Raw genomic sequence first — 18331 nt, 5'->3', positions numbered from 1 at the left:
AGGGAAGCCTGGCATGCTGCAGTCCATGGGGGTCACAAAGAGTCGTATACCACTGAGTGATTGAACAAAAAACAACAGCAATCAAGTAAAGGGCATTGCTGCCTTCAGCTCCCAAGGCAGTAGTAGTAGAACTTAGAGGAGGTGACAGATCAAAGACGTATGAAGTATGTGTGAAATTTCCTAAATTGGGCAACTAGTTGGTTGATTATGAGGGAATGAGAAGAGAGGAAATAAAGGTGATTCTAAGAGTTCTAATATGGGCCACTGTATAACCAAAGTTGTCAATCACTGTATTGATAATAAAACTAACACAAACAGTAGAAAAGGTACAGTTTTGATAATAACATATTTCAAATCCCCAAAATGTTGTGATGTATTTGGAATATGAACCATTAGCTTTTTTCCCTTTTTATTTTGTAAAGTTTGCAGAAGAATTATTCTTAAGGACCTTAGAATTTTTCTATGTACAATAGGAATTGTTGACCTAAGTTGAGCCTAATTAAAAGATTAATTAGCAGACAAATGGATAAAGTAAAGTGGTAGCAAATTTGGAACACTCAGCAGTGGCCACAGGACTACAAAAGGTCAGTTTTCATTCCAATCCCAAAGAAAGGCAATACCAAAGAATGCTCAAACTACCGCACAATTGCACTCAACTCACACGCTAGTAAAGTAATGGTCAAAATTCTCCAAGCCAGGCTTCAGCAATATGTGAACCATGAACTCCCAAATGTTCAAGCTGGTTTTAGAAAAGGCAGAGGAGCCAGAGATCAAATTGCCAACACCTGCTGGATTATTGAAAAAGCAAGCGAGTTCAAGAAAAACATCTATTTCTGCTTTATTGACTATGCCAAAGCCTTTGACTTTGTGGATCACAATAAACTGTGGAAAATTCTTTAAGAGATGGGAATACCAGACCACCTGACCTGCCTCTTGAGAAACCTGTATGCAGATCAGGAAGCAACAGTTAGAACTGGACATAAAACAACAGACTGGTTCCAAATAGGAAAAGGAGTATGTCAAGGCTGTATATTGTCACCCTGCTTATTTAACTTATATGCAGAGTACATCATGAGAAATGCTGGGCTGGAAGAAGCACAAGCTGGAATTAAGATTGCCGGGAGAAATATCAATAACCTCAGATATGTAAATGAGACCACCCTTATGGCAGAAAGTGAAGAAGAACTAAAAAGCCTCTTGTTTAAAGTGAAAGTGGGGAGTGAAAAAGTTGGCTTAAAGCTCAACATTCAGAAAACGAAGATCATGGCATCTGGTCCTGTCACTTCATGGCAAATGGATGGGGAAACAGTGGAAACAATGGCTGACTTTATTTTTTGGGCTCCAAAATCACTGCAGATGGTGATTGCAGCCATGAAATTAAAAGATGCTTACTCCTTGGAAGGAAAGTTGTGACCAACCTAGACAGCATATTAAAAAGCAGAGACATTATTTTGCCAACAAGGTCCATATAGTCAAGGCTGTGGTTTTTCCAGTAGTCATCTATTGATGTGAGAGTTGGACTATAAAGAAAGCTGAATGCTGAAGAATTGATGCTTTTGAACTGTGGTGCTGGAGAAGACTCTTGAGAGTCCCTTGGACTGCAAGAAGATTCAGCCAGTCCATCCTAAAGGAGATCAGTCCTGGGTGTTCATTGGAAGGACTGATGCTGAAGCTGAAACTCCAGTACTTTGGCCACTTGATGTGAGGAGCTGACTTATTTGAAAATACCCTGATGCTGGGAGGGATTGAGGGCAGGAGGAGAAGGGGACAACAGAGGATGAGATGGTTGGATGGCATCACCAACTCAATGGACTTGAGTTTGAGTGAACTCCGGGAGCTGGTGATGAACAGGGAGGCCTGACGTGCTGCTGTTCATGGGGTCACAAAGCGTCAGACACAACTGAGCTACTGAACTGAACTGAACAGAAAGTAGTAGAACCTCTGTCCACTTTCTGCTAATTTCTCATTCTTAAAGCTGAGGATTTAGAGCTCAGAATAAAGTTCATCTTCTCTCACTGGGCCTAATGTGAATAAAGCATAGCCTTTCCACTCACTCCCAACCCTGATCATTGGATTGAGTGAACCCAGTATGTATTTAAAAACGAAACAAAACAGAATTAAACATCTTTTGTTACTTTTTCATATTCTTATGTTGGACAGAGATGACAGAAAAGTTTATATAAACTATGCAGATGATTTCTAATTCATTTTGATATTTGGCATAACTAATACAATTATGTAAAGTTTAAAAATAAAATAAAATTTTAAAAAAATCAATGATTCCTTTTTAATATGTACTCTCAAAATATCCTTTCCAACTACCCTGTATTATTGTCTCATAACCTTAATAAGCATAAAAACTGTCTATGGGACTTGTGATAATACATGTTCCTGGGCCCCTGGGTTGTCAGATTGTGATTCAGTAAGTCTTACATGAATACAGGCATCTGTACTATCAGTAAGTCCCTCAGAGATTTCCAATGTGTTTCCAATATAACAATGGAGCAAGGACCTTAAAGAATCACTTTACCATGCTTTAAACCCTCTCTGTTAGTTTTCTGTTTCGAAGTTGTAATTTGAAGTTGCAATTTAACAGATGTTCCCATGTATTTTTGTTATGCTTTCAGTCTTGCAACTATTTTTATTGTATATTTTCTACAACATTTCTTTCCATGACTTTTGACTTGTCCTTAATGCTCAAACTAAATTCAGGATACTCGTGGCCTGAGGCATACTACTGTAATACCATGTAGCTGCCTGAACATGTCCCCAAGGTAGCAAAGATATACTCTTCTTGTGAAGAGTATATCAAATTGGATAAAATAATCATGAAGAATTGGAGAGACTGCAGTCGTTATTTTACTCTGATGTAGCTTTTAAATCTTAATATTTGCCTGAAAGTTTTTTGTTTCCAGTAAAAGCAAAAAAAAGTGAATGCATTTCTTTTCAGATATATAATGATTTATTTAGGAGGCAGACAACAGCAGTGTCCACCTATTCAGATCCTTCTGAGTAAAGAGCCATTGTAAAGAAGCAATTTACAGAAGCATTCACAATAACCTTCCTGGTTACCTTGATGAGTTCCTTTCAAAAACCTCTATTCCTTCATCACCTTTCTTAGCATATATATCTCCCAGAGAAATGCATGCTGCTAAAATGCAAATGAAGTAAGCTTGCCACATAGTCACTTGAGACCTCGAACGTGAACATGTTCCTAGCTCTGTGATTCTCTGCGTATTTCCTGAACAGGTGCGGATTTACTCTGACTCATGAGACTGGCAGTTAGAAAGCCTCAGTTGATAAATACCAACACCCGCCTCTGTCATTAACAGTGGCTGCTAGACTAATGGCACATCTGGCATCTTCCGTCACTGATTACAAGTCATCCCAAAGTCCTGTTGCTCAGCCATGAGCATAAAGACCTGAGCCCATACATTTTTTTTTTTCTTTTTGCTCATGTGTTGCAGATACTGGGACATTCTATTGGTGAATTTGTTAAAATAGGGATAAGGTTAAATGATTACAGACTTTTTATATTCAACCAGAAGAATTAAAACAAATTTGAAAGTGGTTTAATTACTAAGAAAAAATTCTAGGCTGAATATAACTGTGCTAAGAATTTAAGATGTGAGAACAATATCAACAACAAATCAATAAATTTAACATATTCTCATATCAAGTTAAAACTTTGTATAAAATATGTGCATAAATTTATAAGAATGTTATATAAGAAATTAGAAGCAAGAGAGTTCTATATCATACTTCTTTAATTACTAAATAAAAGATTGTTGGTAAACTGAAATGTGAACATTTTCCAAAGAGAATTAGTAGTTTCTGAAATATTAAAAAATATAATGTTCATGCCTAATGGGATACTAAAAGACATACTTGAAAGACTCTTTCTTATTTCTCTTGTGAATTAAAATTGCTAGTAGACTTAACATTTTGAAAATATAATGAAATTTAGTGTATGTAATAGCATATAATTCATCCAAGAAAAAATATCCAAACCTTAATTCCAGTGTAATGGAATTTGAGCTTTCTGTTAGAGCCCAGGAAATGAATCAGAGATTGACTGAGAATATTATGTTAAACTTTCAATGAAGCATGACAGCTGGGATATAGTTGGGACTTTGGAAAGGAAAAAATATATATATATTTCCACCCATGTACAAACATATACTTCTACACTTGAAAAACCTGAATCCTGCTCATCACTCCTTATAAGAAATAAGAGGATTGGAAAAGAAATAGAAATGAAGGATGATGAAGAAAAGAATTTAGTAGAGGAACACAGTTTCATTAATAGTTAACAGAAATGTTAAGTGCTTTCCTACATGCAAAAGCAATGAAAGAGAGGCTAAATTATTTTTTTAACTTTTCAATTTATATTGGAGTATAGACAACAATGTTGGGTTGGTTTCAGGTGGACTGCAAAAGGACTCAGCCATATATATACATGTATCCATTCTCTACCGAACTCCCCTCCCATCCAAGCTGCCACATTATATTGAGCAGAGTTCCCTGTGCTATACATTAGGTCCTTGCTGGTTATCCACCCTCAATATAGCAAAGTGTACATGTCATTCCCAAACTCTCTAACTATGCTTTCTCCCCATCCTTTCCTTCTCCCCCATAACCAAAAGTTTGTTCTCTAAGTCTGTGAGTCTCTGTTTTCTTAATAAATTCATTTCTTTTTTTTAATTTATTTTAACTGGAGGATGTTTTACAATGTTGTATTGGTTTCTGCTGTATAACAGCATGAATCAGCCATAAGTATACATATAGGCCCTCCCTCGCGAGCCTCCCTCCCACCCTGCCCTTTCCTAGCCCTCTAGGCCATCATGGAGTGCCGAATTCCCTGTGCTGCACAGTCGCTTCCCCCCAGCTATCCGTTTTACACGTGTTATTGTGTATGGTGCATATATGTCAATGCTGCTCTTTCACTTTGCCCCACCCTCTCCTCCCCTCACTGTGTCTCAAATCCATTATCTATATCTGCGTCTTTGTTCCTGCCCTGCAACTAAGTTAGATTTTGCATATAAGTGATAGCATAAAATATTTCTTTCTCTGTCTGACTTACTTCACTTAGTATGACAATCTCCAGATCCATCCACGTTGCTACAATTGGCATTATTTCATTCTTCTTAATGGCTGAGTAGTATTCTGTTACTACTTCTTTATCTTCTTAATCCATTCCTCTGTCAATGGGCATGTGGGTGGCTTCCACATCTTGCCTACTGTAAACAGTGCTGCAGTGAACACTGGGATTCATGTATCCTTTCTGACCATGTATTTCTCCTGATATGTGCCCAGGAGTGGGAATGTAGGGTCATATGGCAGCTCCATTTTTAGTTTCTTAAGGAAACCTTCATACTGTTTTCCATAGAGGCTCTACCAATTTACATTCCCACCAACAGCATAGAGGGTTCCCTTTTCTTCACAGCCTCTCCAGCATTTATTGTTTGTGGATTTTTTGATGATGGCTATTCTAACTGGTGTGAGGGGATAGCTTATTGTAGTTTTGATTTGCATTTCTCTAATAATTATCAGTGTTGAACATCTTTTCATGTGCCTCTTGGCCATTTGTATGTCTTCTTTGGAGAAATGTCTATTTAGGTCATCTACCCATTTTTTGATTAGATTATTTTTGAATATTGAGCCACATGAGCTCTTTGTAAATTTTGGAGATTAATCCTTGTTGGTCACATCATTTGCAAGTATTTTCTTCCAACCTATGGGTTTTCTTTTTGTTTTGATTATTGTTTCCTTTGCTGTGCAAAAACCTTTCAGTTTAATTAGATCCCATTTGTTTATTTTTGTTTTTATTTCTATTATTCTGGGAGATGGGTCAAAAAATATATTGTTGAGATTTATGTCAGAGATAGTTCTGCTTATATTTTCAAGAGACTAGACTATTTAGGATAAATCATGAAAGAAATAGCCAGGACAAATCTTTCCTTTTTGATGCTAAAATTATTTTAAAAAACCAACTTCATATTTATAATTACAAGATGTATATTTTATAGAAACATTGTAAATTCTTAGTTAACATTAAATAATAGATTTTTACCAAAAATTAATAATAATGTTTGAATTCATAGCTAAAACTTTCTGATGAATCATCAGAGGTAGAAGCTGAATTGTGACAAGGTGATAATTATTATGTACCTGATATTTCACTTCTGGACAGGTAACTAGTCAATTATTCAGTAATAAAATTTAGTAGGAAAATGGATAATGCTCTCTTTATATATCAGAGACTTCCAAAATTTGTGCCATGGAAACTAGTTCCATTTGATATTAATATTGTTGTGGGAACCTGAAAGGACTCTGTGACAAGTAAATTTGAGCAATTCTGAGATAAATAGATTGGTAGCTCAGATGATAAAGAATCTGCCTGCAATGCAGGAGACCCAGATTCAATCCCTTGTTGGAGAAGATCCCCTGAAGAAGGGAGGGCCTACCCACTCCAGTATTCTTGCCTGGAGAATTCCATGGACAGAGGAGCCTGGCAGGCTACAGTCCATAGGATCACAAAGAGTTGGACATGACTGAGCAACTAACACACACACACACACACACACGTGGGAAAACATAGCACTCTAAATATGCTAAAATATATTTTAGATCTCATGTAGAGTCTCTTGAGCATAGTTATTTTTAACTTATTGATTACAAAAAAGCACTATTTTCTCAGATATCCTTTAGAACTGTTTATCCTAAGCACAGGTTTTAGAAAATCTCATTCAGAATTATAAGCAAAAGTTCTATATTATAAAAATATTTGAAAATTTCAGAAGATTGCTAGCACCAATAATGAATTTATTGCTGTTCCTGAGACTAAATGTTATTTACCACCTTTTAAGGGATAAAATAGCTCCACCATGTCCATTGTAGACACATCGTGATGATTTGTTAATAATTATTACAATTGCCAGAGATTTAAGTAGGTGTCCCATAAAATATTAATATATTACACTTTGGGGGATACTCCTCACTTGCTCATTGAAGCAAGGAACGTCCAAGAACTACTGAGCTTCCCACTGTCTTTTTGAAATAAGCTTGGAAACTCAACGAATTTCAACTGCTGTAATTCATCCCCATTTAAAAAAAATCTCTAATATGAGACCTATCCACTTGATAATTTTAAGTGCAACACAGCAGTGCTAATGGTAGGCACTATGTTTTAGAGCAGCTAGATCGGGAAATCTTGTTCACCTTGTGTAACTTTGTATCATTTGAACACCCACTCCCGAGTTCCCCTCCTCCCAGATTCTGGCAACCACATTCTGTGTTCTGCTTTTATGAATTTGACTGTTTTTGATATCTCATATAAGGGCAATCATGCAGCATTTTTCCTTCTGTGACTGGCTTATTTCACTGATTATAATATCCTCCAGATTTATTCATGTTGTTACAAATGGCAAGATTTCCTTCTTCTTTGGGGATAAATAATAAATAAATATATAAATTTCAGGGATAAATAAATATTCCATTGTGTGTATATATGTGTGTATGTGTGTGTGTTTGTGTGTGTACAAATCAGACATTTTCTTTGCAGGCTTCCCATGGGGCGCAGTGGTAAAGAATCCGCCTGCCCATGCAGGGGATGTGGGTTAAACCCCTGTGTTGGAAAGATCCCCTGGAGAAGAAAATGACAACCCACTCCAGTATTTCTTGCCTGGAAAATCTCATGGACAGAGGATCCTGGTAGGCTACAGTCCATGAAGTCACAAAGAGTTGAACGTGACTGAGCACGCACGCAACACATTCTTTATTCCTTCTTCTGTTGATGGATATTTAGGTTGTTGCTTCCATATCTTGACTATTGTAAAAATTGCTGCAGTGAACATGGGTGTGCAGATATCTCTTCAAGATAGTGGATAGTGACCTCCTTTTCTTTGGGTGTATACCCATAAGTGGAATTGCTGGATCACATTATAGTTCTATAATTTTAATTTTTTTAATTAAAAATTTCTAATTATATAGTTTTAATTTTTTTTTTGATGGCGCTCCATGCTGTTTCTCATAGTGGCTGTACCGTTTTTACATTCCTACCAACAGTGTACAGGATTTCCAATTTCTTCACATCTGTGAGGATATGTTCTTACTACAATAGAAAAACAACTCCCCAAAACCTCTCTGGTAAAGAATCCCTTTAAACACATAAATCATAGCCTAAAATTAAACAGTATACCTAAATGATTTAGGAGGCTGGAGGAAGATAAATTAGGGCTCTAAAGTCTGTTTACTGTCTACATTCTTCACTATTTTTTCCATCATTTTACAAACAAAATCAAATAAAAATTGCGTATGTTAATTCATCATTTCTAAACTTTTGGTTTAGGGGATTTCGGTCTCAAAGAACTCGTATGATAAAAGCCGATGTACCCGTCAGCAGCTTTTCCAGTTAGCAGCATTTGTCCAGCTAGTCAGTCGTTTCACTTAGGGGAAAAAGTCCATCTGAAGATGTTCTTAAAAACTTCTTGGAAACCTTGTAGTTACACATTTACTTGATAAATATCCTGAAATCCTCAGAGTTTACTGACAGATAATGTTTAGCAGATTATAGAGCCTTAAAGTTTTAAAAGTTATAGTAGAATTCAGCTTTTTTTTTTTTTAATTTTATTTTATTTTTAAACTTTACATAACTGTATTAGTTTTGCCAAATATCAAAATGAATCTGCCACAGGTATACATGTGTTCCCCATCCTGAACCCTCCTCCCATAGTGAAATATAATGTCTACTCTTGTGCTGATGGACCATGTATCATGTGTGTGCTGTGTCCTAAGTCACTTAAGTCATGTCCAACTCTTTGTGACCCCATGGACTGTAGCCTGCCAGGCTCCTGTGTCTGTAGGATTTTCCAGGCAAATCCTGGAAAGTGAAGTGAAGTGGGTTGTCATTTCCTACTCCAGGGGACCTGTGCTTCTTATGTCTCCTGCATTGGCAGGAGGCATCAAACTGCCATCCAGGGATCCGGGGATCAAACCCGTGCCTCTTATGTGTCCTGCATTGGCAGGCAGGTTCTTTACCACTAGCGCCACCTGGATAATATCTGTAAGCAATCTTCTGCAGTATTGATTTTTACATAGATCCTAAAATCTTTAGTTTAACTGTGAAAAATTATCTTAAAACGTTTTAACTACAATAAATCTTTAGGCTGACAAAATATTTTTAAGTATGTCACGTATAATCATGATGAAGAATGACATTTGAATACTGTACAGGAGATATCTGAAAATTTTAATGAGTATTATTTATTACTCTGCAAAAAATGCTGATAAAGCTTATTACTGTGATTCCTGTGGTAACTGAAACATCTAATTAACTCTGACTAGAGATGCATGCTACTATGTTATTCTCTCCAGAAGATGAATTTCATAGCATTAATTTTCTAGTGTGTATTTCTGTAAAATATGACTTGGGCACTGTCTGTATGACTACTAGCTTGAAAACAGTTACTTCCCTTATCATTCATTATATATTTCAGCACATCCTATATACACTAATAGCATTCAGTTAGAAGATTTAGGGTTTTATGTTTTATGTTCATAAAGAAAAACTTGGAAACAACTGACTAATAATAATTTAGAAATTTAGAAGCAACCATGAAATAGTAAAAATAGCTCAAATTTTTAAGAACTTCATTATCTTAACAACTGTAATGAGTTAACCATTCCTAATCCACTCCCTATTAGCCTTAAGAAATTGAAGATATTAAGTGATTTCTGTAGAGCTACAGACAGTAAGAAACAAACTAAAGTGTATACCCAGGCTGTGTGATGCTGAAACTCAATACTTTAGCTGCTCGTTATACTGCTTCTGCTGTCAGTAGTCCTTACATTAATCGGGACAGGCTGCAACACCCACATTTCAACTGAACACAATTAAAATTTATTACGTACCTTTGTGATTGTCTGTGGCAGGGGAGAATTCTCTTCTGTGCATGACTATTCAGAGACCCAGAATTATTTTGTTTAATGTCACCATCTTCAACATGAGGCTTCCCTCCAAGTGTGCCATGGAAGAAGGATGGAGAATCTCTATGGAAATTTTTATTGCTAGGCCTCCTAGAACTTACGTACATAATTTCCTGCCTTCATATCATCTAGCATTTGCCGGAGCTTAGCCACATGTTTCCTAACATGAGTGTCTTAGGAATACAGCTTAGCTGTATGGAAAAGATCAATGAATTAACAAAATGTAATAAACTATATATATATATATATATATATATATTCAGCCTTTCAAAAAAGGAAATTCTGACATTTACAACACCATGAATGAACCTAAAGGACACTATATTAAGTGAAATAAGCCAGGCACAAAAAGACAAATATTGCATGATCTCACTTACTGATACATGTGAAATTGAAAATAATCAAACTTGTAGAAGCAGAGAGTATAGACCGGTAGAGGGGGTAATGAGGAAATTTGGGTCAAGGGTACAGAATTTCAGTTATTCAAGAGAGTTGATTAATGTACAGAAACATGACTCTGGTTAGCAGTACTATTAATATATTGTATACTTGAAATGTACTAAGAGAGTAAATCTTAAGTGTTCTCCCCACACTAGGGAAAAAAAGAAAAGAAAACGCTAAGTATGTGAGGTGATTTGTTGTTGTTACTCAGCTGCTAAGTCATATCCAACTCTTTGCGACCTCATGGACTGCAGCACACCAGGCTCCCCTGTCCTTCAGTAACTGATCATGGTGACTATTTTGCCACATGTATGTATATCAAAACATCAAGTTGTACATCTTAAATATATGTAATTTTTATTTGTCAATTATACTTCAGTTAAGGTGGAGGGGAAAGTAGATAATATTACACATTTATATTTTAAATATCCAAAAGCTAGTTTAAAGTGAACTTTTCAGATTTACAGAACATTGATTATCTGAAAACTAGACTTTTTAAAATTTATTTTTCATTGGAGGATAATTGCTTTACAGCATTGTATTTGTTTCTGCCATACAACAACATGAATCAGACATAAGTATATATACATATACATATATATCCCCTCCTTCTTGAACCTCCCTCCCACTTCATTCTGCACCCCACCCCTCTAGACTGTCAGAGCGCACCATGTCAAGCTCCCTTTGTTATACAGCAACTTTCCACTAGCAATCTGTTTTATATATGTACTGTATATGTTTCAATACTATTCTCTCAATTTGTCTCACCCTCTTCTTCCCATATTGTGTCCACAAGTTTGTTCTCTATCTCTGCGGTTCTATTCCTGCCCTGCTAATAGCTCCATCAGTACCATTTTTCTAGATTCCATATATGTATGGTAATATATAATTGTGTTTCCCTTTCTGACTTGCTTCACCCTGTATAACAGGCTCTAGGTTTATCCACCTTAGTCCAACTCACTCAACTTCATTCCTTTTTAAGGCTGAGTAGTATTTCATTGAGTGTGTGTATTGATATAGCCACTTTAAGAACAGCATGAAGATTCCTTAAAAATCTAGGAATAAAACTACCATATGACCCAGCAATGCCACTACTGGACATATACCCTGAGAAAACCATAAATCAAAAAGACACATGTACCCCAATGTTCATTGCAGCACTATTTACAATAGCCAGGACATAAATGATTTTTTAATTAACTCCAGTTTTAGGTCCAAGTTGATAAAAGTTCTATCACTGTTATTTATTTCAGTTTTTCATATGTGCAGGTAAATTAGTTGAGTTGCAATATTCAGAACATAATACTTAACTGCTTCCTTATGTCTCACTGTCTCTTTTTCTAGGGGAAAAAATGCATATATAAAAGAGACAAAAATTTTAAAGTATGATCTGGGATTAAAAAACATCCTAGAGACAGAAGGTTATGAAAGTTTGAAAATAATTCAGAATAAAATTTAAAATGGAAATCATGTATCCCATAAGCATGAGAGGAGTAAAAAAAAATCAAAGAGCTTGTACAATTCATCAAGTTTCTCTGCACTGAGTTCAATGAATCAAAGTTAACTATATATTATACATTGAAACTTAACTGTCTTAAGGCAGGAGGAAGGAAGAACTAAATTCCTTTGATTCTTCTGCCAACCTGAAAACTCTCTGTTTGATAAGCTCTGCAGCCCTGGGCACCTGTTCATTAAGTGCTAATACATGGTCAGATGTTCTCATCACTCATCCTTTATGTTTATGTCATCTCAAGTGATCGTGCTCAGTATGAATTTACAGAGAGCAATTTTTCAAAATCCTTAGTTACATCTCTGTAACTATCCTGTATTTGCATGAGAAAACAGAATTAGTCTTTGTTTTAAATGCGCTCCTAATAAAACAAATGTATTTCTAAATGCTCATAGGGAATCTAATCTTAATATGAACTTTGAATTCATGAAAACTACGTGTCATCTTTCTCCAAAAATAAAAACATTTTTCACATATAAATAGACAATTCTTTCAGGTTTAGAATCTAGGTATTGTCAACTGTTTCTATCAAAATAGTTTAAAAGTTCACGTTTTGAAAAGTTCACCACAGGTCGTATGGAGTATTTTATGTTCCTCAGTCTTCGGTTCTTTGTCAGTTCCAGCTGTCTGTAGGGATGGAGGTAGAGTTTGCATGGACTTGCTGCCTGTGATTTAACACCTGATCCCTGTGGCAACTCGGCAGAGTAATGTAATAAGGGTTATCATCCTTGTTCTTTTTCCATAGTATCAGGAATGATTCAGAGGCATTTCAATACTATAAAAGCATGATTAGACCTTTAACCACCCTTTACCCCAAAAGGCTGGTCCAGACGGATAATTTTATCTCAAACTATAAGAGCTCTGGCCAGCCACGCATGGTAGGGGAGCCTCTTGGATAACTCATTACACTGGCTAGAATACAGCTACAGAGATGATGAGCGACAGAGATCGGGAAGTAAGGCACACCACTGTGAACCAGAAATCCATGTTCAACTGGAGCCAATCTCTCAAAAACTCTTTAGTTTCCAAGTGTGAAAGAGAAAACCCACTTTATAAGTTCAGTTACAATATTCTCGCTTGCCCCAAAATTATAGGTGTATATTACATTTATTTCTAAAATTTTTGTATATTTATTTTGTCCATCTGTAATTTTTTTTGTTTTTTATATGTTTTTTGTATGTTATATAAGTGTTCAATTCTTACTTTCTCCCAAGTGAGAAGTAGTCAGTTATGCTAGCATAACTTATTCAATAGAATATTCCTTCCCACTCAATTGAGATACCAGCTTTTACATGTACTACATTTCTGTAAATATCATGAGCTTTTTCTACTACATTGAACAATTGGTCCACTTCTTTTACATTACCACATTGCTCAATTACATTATCTTTGAAATGATTTAATACACAGTAAAACAAACTCCCTCACCATTAAAAAAAAAAAAAAAAAGCATAACAGACAGCATTCTTGTGAGCTGAAAGCCAAACAAATTTATAGTCACATTACCTAAAGTCAGGAAAATATAAAACTTTTCTTGGCTGGTGCTGACTAGCTTTCATGTTTCAAAAGGCCATATGGCATGAAAAATGTAAAAATTGCAGGTGAGCCAAATTCTGCAGATTAGGAGGCCGTGGAACAATTTTTATAATATCTGTTAAATATAAATAGGAAGAGGGTTATAATGAAGAGCAGTGTTTCATTGCTGATGAAACTTGCTTCTTTTTTTTTTGTATGTATCTTTGTTTAAACTTATTTTTATTTTATATTATTTTATAGTAAGTCCTTGTTTATTTTTTAATATTTATTTTTATTTATTTATTTGAGTGTGCCTGATCTTAGCTGTGGCACTCAGGATCTTTGGTCTTTATTGTGATATGCGAACTCTTAGTTTAGCATGAGGGATCTAGTTCCCAGACTAGGGGTCGAAACTGGGTCCCTGGCATTGGGAGCTCAGAGACTTTGTCACTGGACCACCAGGGAAGTCTCTTGCTTATATGTTTTAAAAATAGCAGTGTGTACATGTCAGTCCCAAACTCCCATTCTGTTCTTCTCCTCTGTCCTTCCCATTGTAACCATAAGTTCATTCTGTAATTCTGTGAGTCTGTTTCTGTTTTGTAAATAAGTTCAATTGTATTATTTTTTTAGATTCCACATATAAACGATATAGGATATTTGTCTTTCTCTGTCTGACTTATTTCACTTAGTATGATACTCTCCAGGTCCATCCATGTTGCTGCAAATGGCATTACTTCTTTCTTCTCAATGGCTGAGTAATATTCCATGTTGGGTTTCCCTGGTGGCTCAGTGGTCAAGAATCTGCCTGCAATACAAGAGACACAGGAGACACAGGTTCAGTCCCTGGGCCAGGAAGATCCCCTGGAGAAGGAAATGGCAACCCATTCCAGTCTTCTTGCCTGCAGAATCCCATGGACAGCAAGCCTGGTGGACTACAGTCCATAAGGTTCCAAAGAGTCTCACACGACTGAAGCAACTTAGCACATGTGTCCAATATTATATTGTATATGTGTACCACTTCTTTATCTGTTCCTCTGCTGGTGGTCATTTTTGTTGCTTTCATACTTGGTTATTGTAAACAGTGCTGCAGTGATCATTGGGGTGCATGTATCCTTTTGAATGATGTTTTTCTGCTGATACATGCCCAGGAGTGTGATTGCTGGATCAATATAAAAAACCTCTATTTTTAGTTTTTTAAGGAACATCCATACTGTTCTCAATAGTGGCTATACCAACTTATATTCCCACCAACAGCATTAAAGGGTTTCCTTTTCTCCACATCCTCTCCAGCATTTGTTGTTTATTTTTTTTTAATTTAATTTTATTTTTAGACTTTACATAACTGTATTAGTTTTGATGTTGTTTATAGATTTTTTTTTTATTATCATGGCCATTCTGACTGGTATGAGGTGATATCTCGTTATAACTTGGATTTGCATTTTTCTAATAATTAGCAATGTTGAACATCTTTTTTTGTGCCTCTTGGCCATCTGTATGTGTTCTTTGAAAAATGTCTATTTAGGTCTTCCACCCATTTTTTGATTGGTTTTTTGTTTTTTGGATCTTGAGCCACATGAGGTGTTTGTGAATTTTGGAGACTAATCCTTCATTGGTCACATCATTTGTGAATATTTTATCCCATTCTGTAGGTTGTCTTTTCATTTTGTTTGTGGTTTCTTTTGTTTTGAAAAGCTTTTGAGGTCAATTAGGTCCCATTTGTTTATTTTTGTTTTTATTTCCATTACTCTGGGAGATAGATCAAAAAAGATGTTGCAGTGATTTATTTCAGTGAGTGTTCTGCCTATGTTTTCCTCTAAAAGTTTTGTAGTACCCACTGAGACTGGTTTCTTTTGTAAGGACCTTGGCAAATGTACCTATATCACACAAATAAACTTTAAAGTACCTGGTTATAAAATATTCAAAGAATATGCAGTTAATAATTTGTAAAAAATATGTATATTAAATCATTCAATAGTATTGTTCAATAGAAACACACAAAAACACACAAATAAAACATACAGAAACACACAAATAAAAAAGATTATGTATTGGTTGTTTGATGTAAAGCTTATGAGTAGAGGCTCCCTGGAACTTCTTGTGTTTTGCAGCAGCAGAGGTGATATATGAACTACTTCAGTGTTCATAGACACTGTATAGAACCTCAGTCAGTTCAGTCGCAGTTTGCGACTCCATGGACTGCAGCACACCAGGCTTCCCTGTCCATCATCAACTCTCTGAGCTTACTCAAACTCATGTCCATCAAGTCAGTGATGCCATCCAACCATCTCATCCTCTGTCATCCCCTTCTTCTCCTGCCTTCAATCTTTCCCAGCATCAGGGCCTTTTCCAATGAGTCAGTTCTTCACATCAGGTGGCCAAAGAATTGGAGTTTCAGCTTCAGCATCAGTTCTTCCAATGAATATTCAGGACTGATTTCCTTTAGGATTGACTGGTTGGATCTCCTTGCTGTCCAAGGGACTCTTGAATCTTCTCCAGCACCACAGTTCAAAAGCATCAATTCTTTGGTGTTCATTTATCCATACATGACTACTGGAAAAATCATAGCTTTGACTATACAGATTTTTGTTGGTAAAGTAATGTCTCTGCTTTTTAATATGCTGTCTAGGGTGGTCATAGCTTTTCTTCCAAGGAGTGAGCGTCTTTTAATTTCATGGCTGCAGTCACCATCTGCAGTGATTTTGGAGCCCAAGAAAATAAAATCTGTTACTGTTTCCATTGTTTCCCTATGAAGTAATGGGACACTGGTTGCCATGATCTTCATTTTTTGAATGTTGAGCTTTAAGCCAGCTTTTTCACTCTCCTCTTTCACTTTTATCAAGAGGTTCTTTAGTTCCTCTTCACTTTCTGCCATAAGGGTGGCGTCATCTGCGTATCTGAGGTTATTGATATTTCTCCCAGCAATCTTGCTTCCAGCTTGGCATTTCCAGCTTCATCCAGCCTGGCATTTCACATGATGTACTCTGCATATAAGTTAAATAAGCAGGATGACAAAATACAGCTTTGACCTACTCCTTTCCCACTTTGGAACCAGTCTGTTGTTCCATGTCCAGTTCTAACTGTTGCTTCTTGACCTGTATACAGATTTCTCAGGAGGCAGGTAAGAATCTAACTGTCAATAATAACAAGAGTAAAGTGATATCTGTCTTTATCTCTAGTTAGTTTTAAGGTATTATTTCTCTCTTTTCTTGTTCATAGATTCCCTAGCTATATTGGCATAGCATTTTACTTATGTGATTTGAATCTAAGGATTCTTTCATTAATTCTAGCAAATTCTCAGACATGATCTCTTCAAATATTCCTTTCTCTTATTCTGTTTTCCTCTTCTAGGATTACAAATGCATATATTTTGGACCCTCTCATCCTTCCTTGTCTTCTAAACTCTTTTACACTTTTTCCTTTTTCTCTTCCTGCTGCATTCAGAGTAATTTCTGTTATTCAGTGTTTGAGCACATCTTTTTCTCTTCACCTGTTTCTTTCCTTTTTTTGGCTACACCTTGAGGCTTTATTGTTTAGTCATGTCTAACTTTTTGCAACCCCATGGACTGCAGCCCACCAGGCTTCCCTGTCCTTCACCATCTCCTGGAGCATGTTTTCCTGCCGGCTGTAATCAAAATGTGTTACTCACTTTATGTTAATTGTTAGGCTGGTGGTACCTCAGCCAAATGTAATGAGTATAAATTTTAATCTTAATCTTCGTGATGACAGGATGGCAAATACAAACTCTCAGATGAGGGATTTATCTACACGTATGGGGTTGGGTCAGGCAAATAAGTTATCTTTTAGGCAAACTTCTCTGTTGAGCACATTTTCTTTTTTAAATACGTATTTATCTGGTGTGCCAGGTCCTGGTTGTGGCATGTGGGATCTTTTGAAGTGTGACTTAGTTGTGGCATGCGAGATCCAGTGCCCTGACCAGGGATTGAATCAGTGCCTCCTGTATTCAGAGTGTGAAGTCTTAGCTATTGGATGACCAGGGAAGTCCCTGGGCACATTTTCTTAATCCAGGCTTTCATCATGTAGGTCTTCGTGGGTTCCAGCTTTATCCAGGGTTTTCAGTACAAACATGAATCTATCCTAAACCTAATGCTTTGTTTCCTGGCTCTCCATGGTCACCAAAACAAAAGCCTCTTCTTCACCGATGTGAGTGAGTACCTCCAGAGCAAGAGATACTTTTTAATTTTTTTAACCAGTCTTTTCTTTGTTTTTGGCCCCTAGGGATTTACCTTTATTTCAAGCTCACCTCACTTACAAGAATGTTTTACAATTTGTCCAGCATTTAAATACTTTCTACTGCAATTTTAGGTAATGTTAGGCTGCCATGTTACTAGAAACAAAAGCGCTATCTGTTCTGTACTTGGTTTGATCTAGTAGATCTGTCTAATGTTGATAGAGGTGTATTTAAAACCACCCATAATAATTGCTTTTTGTGCTATTTTTCATTCATGTACAATAATTACACTGCATATTTGACTGTTTTTTTCTGGTGCAGTAAGATTTTTTTCATACACCTTTATCATAAATTGTTCTTTTTACCATTCTTTCTCTTTTGTCACCTTAAATTTTACATTTTATACTATTTTGTTAGTGGTTTCTTATTTTATATATTGTTGCCTAAAATCTATTTGCCCATCTCTTTATTTTGAAATGTACATTTCTTGGCTTAAATATGTTTCTGATAAACTATGGTCCAGCTCTGTATACATTTTGTGCAGCAGTCAACTTGAAATACATCCTTGGCTGTGGCCCTGAATCATTTTGAATACAAAAGAAGAACTATTTAGTTAATGAGGTATAGCTTTTGATGTCTCAATAAAAAAATATATAAGAACTAGGATAGCAAAGGAAAGTTGAAATTCC

At 36.1% G+C, this 18331-nt stretch overlaps 1 long non-coding RNA gene across 1 annotated transcript in view; it reads left to right on the top strand.

Annotated features, from left to right (window-relative positions):
• Positions 1–7728, top strand: part of LOC129658537 (uncharacterized) — a 41972-nt gene extending 34244 nt beyond the window's left edge. Inside the window, exon 4 of the long non-coding RNA XR_008717395.1 lies at positions 7565–7728. This is a non-coding gene — a long non-coding RNA (uncharacterized LOC129658537). The remainder of the gene's footprint in view (positions 1–7564) is intronic.
• The last annotated feature ends 10603 nt before the right edge of the window (positions 7729–18331 follow it).

Source organism: Bubalus kerabau, chromosome 8 (genome assembly GCF_029407905.1).
Source record: "Bubalus kerabau isolate K-KA32 ecotype Philippines breed swamp buffalo chromosome 8, PCC_UOA_SB_1v2, whole genome shotgun sequence".
NCBI classification, from domain to species: Eukaryota; Metazoa; Chordata; class Mammalia; order Artiodactyla; family Bovidae; genus Bubalus; species Bubalus kerabau.
The sequence above is the reverse complement of the archived record's forward strand: the minus strand, read 5'-3'. Positions and strand labels throughout refer to the sequence as shown.